The 11,310-nt window shown below is 38.2% G+C and overlaps 3 protein-coding genes and 1 long non-coding RNA gene across 10 annotated transcripts in view; 2 read left to right on the top strand and 2 right to left on the bottom strand.

Annotated features, from left to right (window-relative positions):
- Positions 1-11,310, bottom strand: part of LOC138951192 (uncharacterized) — a 521,013-nt gene that overhangs the window by 85,758 nt on the left and 423,945 nt on the right. The window lies entirely within an intron of this gene.
- LOC138951188 (uncharacterized) overlaps positions 1-11,310 on the top strand; it is a 433,764-nt gene that overhangs the window by 266,289 nt on the left and 156,165 nt on the right. The window lies entirely within an intron of this gene.
- LOC138951193 (uncharacterized) overlaps positions 1-11,310 on the top strand; it is a 139,824-nt gene that overhangs the window by 8,629 nt on the left and 119,885 nt on the right. The window lies entirely within an intron of this gene.
- Positions 1,567-8,657, bottom strand: LOC138951180 (uncharacterized). Its single transcript, XR_011451038.1, has 4 exons — positions 7,502-8,657; positions 5,516-6,691; positions 4,437-4,601; positions 1,567-3,116 (listed from the first exon to the last, which is right to left on the bottom strand). It is a non-coding gene; the product is annotated as an uncharacterized lncRNA (long non-coding RNA).

The raw sequence follows: 11,310 nt of genomic DNA, 5'->3' as shown, positions 1-11,310 counted from the left end.
TTAAGAAATCGATCCAAAAATGATTGCATCTTATTCTTTATCATTTCCTGATTCCAAAAACATATAGATATGATAGCCCAGCCAGCAAAATTTTGCGCAGCGAATGCGTGTCGCAGTCGCCAAACTCTGCGTAACAACTGCACTGGACGCATGCGTAACGCGCGCGATTTTGCAAAGCGAAATACATGCGTGACACACTCGTTTTCCCTCAGATTACGCAGACCATACGCACCTCCAGCGCACGCTTATTTGACACCAAGACAAATTCGCACTCTCCACGCAGACGTCACGATTGCTTTACGCATTCTCACGCTATTAACGCGCTCTCCACGCAGACGACGCGATTGCTTTACGCATTTAACGCGCTCTTGACGCAGATGTCCTGATCATCTTACGCACTCTCCACGCAGATGTCACAAATTATTGACGCATTCTCAGGCATTACGCGCTTTTTACGCTCTCTTCACGCAGATGTCACAATTGCTGTACGCATTCTCACGCATTTGACGCACTCTCCACGCAGATGTCACAATTGCTTTACGCATTCTCACGCATTTGACGCACTCTCCACGCAGATGTCACGATTGACCTACACAATTTTACGCAGACCACACAACCGCTTTACGCACTCACAAACAAATAATGGTCAGTGCACAACATTGTATTGATCCAGAAAGACAAAGGTCAAGCGTGCAGGTTCGATAACAGAGATGATCATAATTATGTACAAGTTCTAAAACAAAAATGCAGTCAAATAAATTGATTAAAACAAAGGAGAGATTTGAATCTCGCTTATTGCCATTGTGACTTCCAGGTTTTAATTTCACTGCATTTTGACATACCAGCAGCACGGAAACAAAAATGATCAAAATACTATTCAAAGCAGAATTCAAATTGGCAGAACAAAGAATAAATAGAACAAAACCCTGATAGTCATCATCGATACGCCGTAGTACATGCAGTGAAGAATCCAGTATAACTTATAAGAGAGAATTTTGATGTACACTCGTCACTATATCACATTGATGTAAACAAATAAATAAATAATTGGCACAGCCTAGGCATAGGCAGCAGTGAGTTGTATCAACATGTTTGAATACAGAACAGCAACAAAAAGAGAAAAAAAGTTCTACAAGCCAGCTAATAGTTGAACTTCAGATTACTAATGATATCACAAACAAACACTTAGTTAATGCCCATTCTCCAGGGATCGAAATCCAGTCAATGTACACCAAACTAGGATAACACATACATTTAGAATCTATCACGACTGCATAAAACATTGGTATGCAATTCACAAAGCAAGGAACTTGAAACATGAACATTGACATTAAACGTATGTGCCCCACACACATTTCGGACAAGGCAGCTGAACGAAATTCAGATGTGGATGGAGCACAAAATAATTAGATGGGGCGGCGTGAAAGCATACTGGGACAAGGAACAAGCAAGAGAAAGAGGATAAGAAGATAAAAGGAAGAACAAACAGAAGAATAAGAAAGAAAAAAACAAAATAAGAGAAGGAGAGAGAAAAAAAAAAGGAAAAAAAAGGAAAAAAAGGGAGACAATCATATGAATGTGTACCATTTAAATAAAAGAAATTACAAAAATTACTTTTAAAAAGGAGACATTTCAGGTTTTGATTTAAAGTGTGTTAACATATTCACATATACCAGTAACTTTGCATGGAAAAAAAAAGGTCACAATGATTTGAAGCAAATTCAAATGCCAGAGAAAAAACAGAACAAAACCCTGATGTCATCATTGATAATCAGTGGTACGTTCAGTGAAGAAAAAACAATTGACACAACCTAGACATGGGCAGCAGTGAGTTATCAAGTTTCACTACACAAAAGTAACAACTACAATAATGAAACAAAAGGTAAAATGCCAGCTAATAGTCAAAATTCAGAACAATATCAAAAAGAAACACTTATTCAATGCCCCTTCTCCACTGATATGTATAAGCACACCAACATGACATAAACTCATAAATTAAAAAAAAAACATGACATAAAACTCATAAATTAAAAAAAACTTATCAGACTGCGTAAAACATAGGTTTGCCATCTCAAAATGGATGTAAAACACGCAGCTTACTCACAAAATGATAGACAAGTCTCCAGCGGCCAGCTGCTCAGCAAACAAAATAAGGTGGCGAGGATCAATATAATTGAAATGCATTTTTTTTGCTGTTTCGGAGAGAACTTTGCTTCATTTACCTTACACTGCCTGCATTCAAGGGCTAAATTTTTATCAGGTGCACCAAGACTTACATCTATAGAAATCCAATCATAACGGTTTTAACAGCAAAAAAACAAATATATATTTCTAGTCTCGCTTCTAAATTCTCAACTCAACTCCAAAAAATAATAAAGAACAACAAAAACCCGCATCATGCATTGTCTCCTTCAAGCTGCCTAGGTTGTTTGCGTTCGACTCCCATAAATGACAAGGAATTGTTAAAACCTTTTCTTTCTATTTGTTCACTTTTTGTTTTCTTCTTTTCTGAACTCTTTATACTTGTATTTTATTCATTTTAATTTAGCCTGAAGGTTTGAGTCGTGTATTAAAAATCGAATATAGTGTGTAAGTGCCCTTGAACAGCTTTTCCAGAATCATGTATTCTATATTTTTAGTATGGGATACCCACAAGAAAAGTTCAAATGCATCCATGCGTCTCCACTGATAGTAATGGTAGTTGAGCACTTCCAGTTTAGTCTTCTGTCGTTCTGACACAACCTAAAAGGGTACATCATGTCTGAACATCATCTGTAGAAGAGTGTGACGTTTAAAGCTTAGCTTAAATAATGTCCAACAAAACCCCAGACTCTTCTGTACATTACCCATCAGCCACACAGACCTGAACTGTGAAATACAATTACTCACTAGCAATTTCTCAGGCGAGTCAAATCTTACATTCATCAAATTTTTGCAACTAGCATTGTAAATAAGCCTACAGAGATTACAAAGTTCAATTACTGCAAACCAAATCATGAAGGCTCTTCCATGGCCTGTTGTCTCTTTCTTTTATCACAGGCTTCCAAAAACCAGTCTTGAACGGCCGTCTTCAAGGTCTTGACCTGTGGCACCCGTACAGCTTCACGGAACAGCCTCTGCATGACAAAACAAAAAAATAACATGAACTTAGATCATCAAACAACTATCACTGATTTGAGAAAAGTCTCAAGTTTATTTCCTGACGCCTGTAAACTTGCTAAAAATCATACAGACACACAAACTTGCATACACACCATACGCTTTTACAACACACCAACTATACTTGAGTTAGGAAATTACAACACATTGTAATCCTTGTAGAAGAGAAGTAAAAAAAAATACCTACCCTAATATTTGTTTTAACCCTTTCGCTGCCAATCAAAACTTGGGTATGTGCATTCCTGACTGCCAGGGAATATTGGAGTTTGGGGTGTAATAATTCACAAAAAAATCTAGCTTCAAACTGGCAGTAGGTAGGTAAGTAAAACCTATGTTGTTTTTAAAGGAAATTGAACCAAGAATCTGTTTTTAGTGTCTAATCATGGAAATGATAATTAGTTTGGCTTATAATGATGTTTAAATATGAACTTTTGAAAAATCAGCCCGGCGCATCTTCCGGTGCCTGTGGATCAAACACAGGTGGCTGTTTTGCTCGCTCCAAGAAAGGATTATAATCACTGTCATCTACCTGTTTCCAACGAATTGTCCGAAAGAAGATCTCCCCCTTCCCCTGTCAGTATCCATAATCATTTGCACCGCCTGTAGCGTCAGTCCGGCTTTGTTTTTCCCTACTAGGGCCCGGTCGACAGTCACCGTTAGCCATTTTGACGAGTCGAGATTTCTCTCCCATACCCTGTCGACAAGGCCGAAAATAGCCTTCAAACGCAAAACCGCGTCACCATTTATGTTTATTCATGAGAATGAGGTATCCTACCAAGCCATTGGCTGCTATTTGTGTGTCAGCAGTGACGTAGCATTTCTGGAAAATCCCGGAACGGAGAAGACGGGTTTACCCGTCCTAAGGCGCTGCGGCTGCACAAGCGCATGACTGGTATACCCGTCATAAGGCAGTCAAGTGGTTAAAGTTACCTTTACTATGACTTTTTCTTTGGGGGCCTTCGGAAATTCATAATACATGTACTGTGACGTGCAGACGCATATGTGACGACATCATACCGTTTGCTAACATCCTTATTTCGTATGTAGTCGAAAATCCATGACACTGACAAATGAGCTCAGGAACTTGGCTTCTAGCAATTTAATGTTAAGCGTAAAAGCTTTGACAACTATCATTCACATGTGAAACATGGCAAATTTAAAATTGATTCCAAAGAACAAAATTTGAGACAGAAATAACTTGTTGTTTTGTAGACATGGATTTTATCTTCTTCCTAAAAGGACCAGGATGATTTTACAAATTATGAAAAACAACTCACTGTCGATGGCTTTTAGTCGCAGCGTACACCATGGTCTCTTTCCCTGCCCTCCCCCAGAGCCCCCTGTCAGCAACCGTGTAGCCTATGGAACACCTTCGTCATCACAGCATCAGTAGTCGTCTTTAGTTCATGTCCACCAACCACACCGAGCTCATGGTCATGGATCTGAAACAAACAAAACAAGCCAACTGAATTCCAAAAATCAAATATTCAGACAGCTCTTCTTCACATACAAACAATTCAATCTGGAAGCATCATACTGTCACCTGGAACAAAAAATCAATAATCGCACTTGCTTTAAAAAAAAAAGTTTTCAGAAGAGCAAATGGTGATTGAGTGTAGCATTGTCATAAAATGTAATCACACACCTCAGGTGACCTGCATCAATCATTCAATACTATCTCACAAATCTTCATTTGGAAAGCACAAACATAGTTAGAAGAGAGCGTCAACCGTGATACTATTCAGTGTGGACAATTTTTTTCTGACCCATAATCCGATGCCTACACAAAGTGAGAATCAGAACTCACAAGAAGGCACTGTTGCATGTTTGTGATTATTTGCTTGAGTGTAGCACTTGCAATTTTGAACTTGAGGAAACAGCGTAGCAATTTCTGTTACATCCCTGAAAACCTAGCAGATGGCAGCTCTGGCCACAGAGCAATATTTGCATTATTTCTCACAGATGCAATGATCACAGAAAACAAAGTGGTGCATGCATTTTCCGCACCCCACATGAGAAAAAGAGGCCCATCATTGTGCGTACCCATAAGCATAGTTTTATCATCAAAATGTGTTGGTTAAATTCACAAATGTGACCAATACGCATAAACCTTGCATGAATTCCCAGGATAATGGGAAACTGGTCATGACTGAGAACTGATGAACAGTTAAGATACACCCGTGAACCGTGATGACATCTGGCATCCTCCAAAAAGCACACACTCAAGGTAACATTTAAAGCCTAAAGAGCGTCTAACAATAACATGTCACTCTCACAAGATCTTGCTACAGTTATCTGGGGAAAATAGCACAGGCATGACTGGTCTGCTTCAACAATAGCATTCAAAGCCACCTACCAGTGATCACTCCTTCGACAGATCCATCATGTGCCTTCAACATCTTCCACACTCAACAGTAAAAAGATGACTCCATCGAACAGTAGCACAGGCTCTGGCTCCACCATGATTCTTTGGCGACCAATTACTAAATTAGTCGCATCAGGTCCATCTGCTCCTGTAGAACCTTCTCCAGCAGCAAGAACTGATGTTTATCTTGCCGCTCTGCTCTGCTCGTAGTCTTGTGTCCGCTGAATGGAAGAAAAGAAGAACAAAAAGACATTTACATGAAGCAATACATATTTTAGACAATCTGTCGGCCTGAAAAGAAACCATCAGCACTAAAAAACAATCTGAGCAAATGTTCAAAGTAAACGTGACATCTCTATATTTTTGAATGAATTCAGGAGAAGATGAGGAATATATATATTGCAATCAATTTTTAAAGGGGCATACAGAGTGGCATTTGATGGGGTAATAAGATGTAGGGACTCAGCAGTTGGAGATGAAATTTTTGTGTGTATTTACTTCAAGCAGATTTTTTTTTTTTTTTTTTTTAGACAGAAGAACAAACACACACTAAAAATCATTGTTTAAAGTTGAACTGACCTTAAATTTTCCTCCAAACACTAGAACTTTTTGTATTCATTCAAAAATATTCATCAAAAAGGTTAAATTTTAAATTCAATTTTGCAGACTTTGGATGAAAAGTTACTCTTCTCTGGCATCCCGCGGACACAGTTCACACTTTCTCATCAATGAGATGCCTGTGTTAATTAAAAACAAACATCAATAAAACTATTAAAATAAAATAAAAATTTAAATATAAAAATAAAATCGACCAACCGCCCCCACCCGATTTTTTTTCCCTTTGCTGGAAACAATACATTTGTTTCACTAAAACAGTAAAAGAGATCAGCTGAATTTGTTTGACACATCTGGTTATAACTAAAAGAATAAAACACAAAATAAGCCAAAGTCACAGAACAAAAAGACGCTGTCAGTGTCACTATCAATGACTCTAAATGAGACACTCATTGCTATCGAGCCATACCTGTTCATCTTCACCTTGCCGGGACGGAACGACAGTCTGCGTTACTGGCATCGGTGGCGGTGTTAAGGTCACTGTCCATCTCAGCTTTCTTCACCTTCAGTTCAAACAAGCAGTGAGCACCGTCATACTCAAGTCAAAGCTTTCTGAAAAAATAAATACTTGGAAGTTAAATAGGATCACATTGATTCCCAAACCTAACAGTAACAGTAACACGCAAACATCAAAACTGGAATATTAATTATTAAATATAAGCATCTCAATTTCACTAAATTAGTATATTTATTTTCTCTGTAATGTATTTTTTTTATTTTTTTATTTCAAAAAAATCTGTTTTTCAACTTTATCACTGCACACGCTGACACAGCCTCTGCCTGCCTCTCTAGTCTATGCATGCCTCGGGAACAAGGGTAATTTTTCTCTTTTCCGAGACTCAGACACAGAATATTCCACTATGAGTCTATGTCAGTATGCGGAACTGAAAGTTGAACATCTGTGAAAAAATAAAAAGATACAAATAAAAAAAAAAGATTTATGAAGAGCCTATTAGTATTACTACTAAAGCTCCTGACAACTGCTGCCGCAATGACTCGACCAGATTAGGAACCAACCAAAGTTCACCAAGAAACAGACAATGAGACATAAAATGATAAACGAAAATTCAGTTTTTATGGTGCCGTGAGCGACCCGCGAATCGGGATTCGGATGGTATTTTCACTCTTCCACAACTCCTTAAAAACAAACCACTGCATCAATCAACTTTATGTTTTTGGAAAAGTTAGTTCATTCATCCATCTTTCAGACAAAACAAACATGAATGAATAGAACAGTGTTCTTCTAGGCGAAAAAAAAATCGAAAGTGTGAGAAATTCTCTCTGGAATCAAACTCGGAAGCCGAAGCCGCGAGCTATCAAAAATTCAAATTCCCAAATCTTTCCTTCAGTTGATCAACTTACCTATTCTTGAAAGAAGTCAATCTTCATTTCAGAGAGAAGGATAAGATTACCTTGCATCCAATAAGCAAGTCAAAAATACAAGTCAATATGAAGAAAAAGCAAAAAAACGCCGATACAATGTGGATTTGACAGACTTCTTGCCAACAGGAAGTTGGAGATTGTCTGATTGACAAGGGAAATAACTTCAATAAATTGCTCTTTTCAGTCAAGGTAACTGTCTCCCCTGAAATTGAACTTTCATAGAGATTTTCTTCCAAAGCAAAATAAAATAAAATGAAAATATGCTGAGAACAAATTTTATGTAACCATTAACATCAGCCTTTATTTTGAGTAGATAATTAGTTTCAAAGTTACTTTAGTTTACATTTTTTTGTTTAATCTGAATTTTTTAAATGTTTTTATCGTTTTGTTATGGGTGTTCATATAGATTTCAGTTATCTTTTCTGTTCATATAATATTTTTATTATGCTTTGCCTAGATTTTTCCACGACATTATTTTGTGGAAAGCTGATTCCTACAACAATACCAAATCCCCATTACAATAATTATATTACATGCTAAAACAATTATAATGATAATACAAATTAAAATAATCATATTTATTTTAAGATAAAAATAATCAGGATAACAATTAAGCAAATAAATGTTAGTAATAACAAAATGATTAAATAAAAATTAAATGGGAAAACCATTACATAAAATAAAAATATTTTTATTAAACTTTTAAATGCATTTTTTTTTTAACCGAAACTGTCTTAAGATAAACTGAAAAATAACGGATTGAAAGTTTTTATGCAATTTTTTTTCTAAAAAAAAAAACTAGAAGTTTTTGAAGAAGAATAACTATTCATAACCAAAATTTAAAAGTAAATATTTTTTAATAACATAAAATATAATAAATTATTTCATGAAGTAAATGCATAAACCCACGGTATAAAATTAGGAAAAACAAAAATTGCAATCACCTTTTCATTGAATCCATGCGTGCTAAACACTGCGTGGTGAAGTCGTTTCGAATGCGACAATCTGCGTAAAAGTTGGCGAAAAGTAACGCGCGCGAAGCGAAGGTGTCACGAGGCCGTACGCATCCCCGCATGAAAAACGCAGAAATAACGCATGCGTCACGCAGAATCATGCTGGCTGGGAGGTTGTATTCAAAACAAGTTCAGAAAGTTAACAAGAATACAGAAAAGCGCGCTTTCCTGCTTAGCACAATACGCTACCGCGCTAATCTGACGCGTCAATATCACTACGTTTTGCACGTGGGAGGTGAGCGATTTCCTTCACGCGGTGATTGACGAAGCTGTACTGTCTTAGTGAATAAATACAGTGCGTTCAGTTTCATCCCGTGAGTTCGACAGCTTGACTAAATGTAGTAAATTCGCCTTACGCGACTTGTTATCTCTCTCCCTCTCTCTCTGTCTCTGTTTACGTTGTTCTCTTCATGGATTTGTGCACATACATTATGATTATGTGTACAATGTGTACATGTGTGTGTGTGTGTGTGTGTGTGTGTGTGTGTGTGTGTGTGTGTGTGTGTGTGTGTGTGTGTGTCTCTTTCATTCTCTCTCTCTCTCCCTCTCTCTTTCTCTCACTTTCTCTCTCTCTCTCTCTCACTTTCTCTCTCTCTCTCACTTTCTCTCTCTCTCTCTCACTTTCTCTCTCTCTCTCTCCCTCCTTCTCAGTCTCTCCCTCACTCTCTAAAACTTAGTCTCTCTCTCTCTCTCTCTCTCTCTCTCTCTCTCTCTCTCTCTCTCTCTCTCTCTCTCTCTCTCTCTCTCTCTATCTCTCTAATAGTTTAAAGTAGCAGAGAAAGGGGGAATGTACGTTCTGGCTCACCGATTCCGACAGACCCTAAATATTAACCCAAAATAGGCTTCTGGACTAAACTTTTACTAAAATGAAACATGCGACAAAATCAGAAAATTACTGCATAAATCCATACAAAAAAATACAGTAAAGTAAGGTTGTTTTGAACCAATTCCGGGTCTGTCGGAATCAGTAACCCAGAACGTACATTCCCCCTTTCTCTTATACAACGCTAAATTTAGTTTCCATTGAAATATTAACTGGTTGGGCCACTCCAAACAGCCAGCGTGTGTTTTGATCCAATCTGCCCGTCGTCGGCAAGCCATAACTACCGTATTGATCTGGTAAAAACAAACACTGAGCCAGCGTGTGTCAGTTTGCGAGGCCTGCAAGCTTGTCTTCTATATTCCTCCAATGGCAAGACAAGATTAAATTATGTGATAGCAACAGTTACGTCACGTCCGCCCACCACTTGGTGTTGATAGTAACATAGCCAAGTGATTTGTCATTTCATTCCGGAGTCGCCCACCGCGCAGTTGTGTTTTCTGTGAGAGAAGTGTTTTTACTGTCACTATATTTGCTAAATATTTATGTCTCAAGATAGCATTTCTGAAGAATTAGAGAGAGAACTTCTTCCTCAAGATATGGATCAACAAAGCAGATGGAGTGTAGAACAACTTGGTATCATTGAGGAGCATATATTTCATCATAATAATTATGTTGATGTATTGAATAGAATGAAAAGAGAAGGGCCATCAGAAAGTAGGAAACTACCTAGATTTCTCTCCCAACCAAAAAGAAAACTGACATCTCTGTATGGGGAGCAGGTGAAAAAACGAAAGGTTATGTCACCAGAAGAACTCCATCAATACTTGCAGTCAAAAGAGGTTGATGTGAGTAAGACAGTTAGGAAAGAAGTTTTCTTTTTTTCCTCAGAGAAAATAGGGTCATCAGATGCTGCTATTGAAAAGCTGAAGGAAGGATACAGGCAGATTCAAAGACAGGAGGCCACCAGTATGTGTTTTAACCTTCAGTATGGTTCTCTTCTGGATGCATCTTTCAAATTCTTTCAGGAAGAAAAGGAACGAGGAATTCACAAAAACAAGTGGGAAGAGTGGTTGCAGGCAAACATTGGCATCTCACCAGCTTATTCACGCAAACTGAGAGAGATTGCTCGTTTGCTGAAACCATACTTTAGCAGGTTTTCTACAGTTGGTCTGTCTTTCATTGAAATCTACTCTCTGAGAAAAGATTTGAAGACAATGTTTGAAAGTAATGAGGAGATCAGAAAATATTGGACTTCTCCCACGCAAGAACCACTACAACTCCAAACACGATCCTCTCAGGTAGAAAACACTCAGTTGTGAGAAGTCAGTCACGGTTGAGCAGAGCGCTCCAGCCTGGAGCGCCAGGTCTTTGTATTGCCTGCTGTTGATGTTTCTTCCAACCCGTCAAACAACTTCTAAAGGCTGCCTTCGGGCGGCCGCCGAGTGCACTTTATGCAAATGACTTGTTTATTGAATCAAGCTTTGACAAGTGTACTTGGTGGCTGCTTTGAAACTCAACAAAGCCTACTCCCCTTTCACAAACACTTCCCCAACGCAAGCAACGTCCTTTTCCCCGCTGCAGTCAAAACAAAGCTGTCATAGCGGGTTTTCCCGATTGACAAAAATTCTTATTACACACTCAGACTATTTGGAGCCGCGTTTGTCCTCCAGTGCCCAATTGCATAAGAATATTCTGGTGATGAATAAACGCGCTTTGTGTCATTAGCATCTAAAGATTTCTTGTTTACAATAGTTGTGTTGATCTGATGAAGCGCGGAACTGATCTTAGGGTTGTCATGGTGAAACACTCGCTTCTGAAACAGTGCTTCCTTGTAGTTATCATGCGATATGCTCGACTTTACAACCTGTTTGCTTACACCCTTTGCTTTTTTAACCACCCCTTTCTCACTTGCAACACTGTACATCTTTGCACGCAATCCAACATACTCCTTA

Source organism: Littorina saxatilis, linkage group LG16 (assembly GCF_037325665.1).
Source record: "Littorina saxatilis isolate snail1 linkage group LG16, US_GU_Lsax_2.0, whole genome shotgun sequence".
In the NCBI taxonomy this organism is placed as follows: domain Eukaryota; kingdom Metazoa; phylum Mollusca; class Gastropoda; order Littorinimorpha; family Littorinidae; genus Littorina; species Littorina saxatilis.
This window is presented reverse-complemented; position numbering and strand designations above follow the sequence as displayed.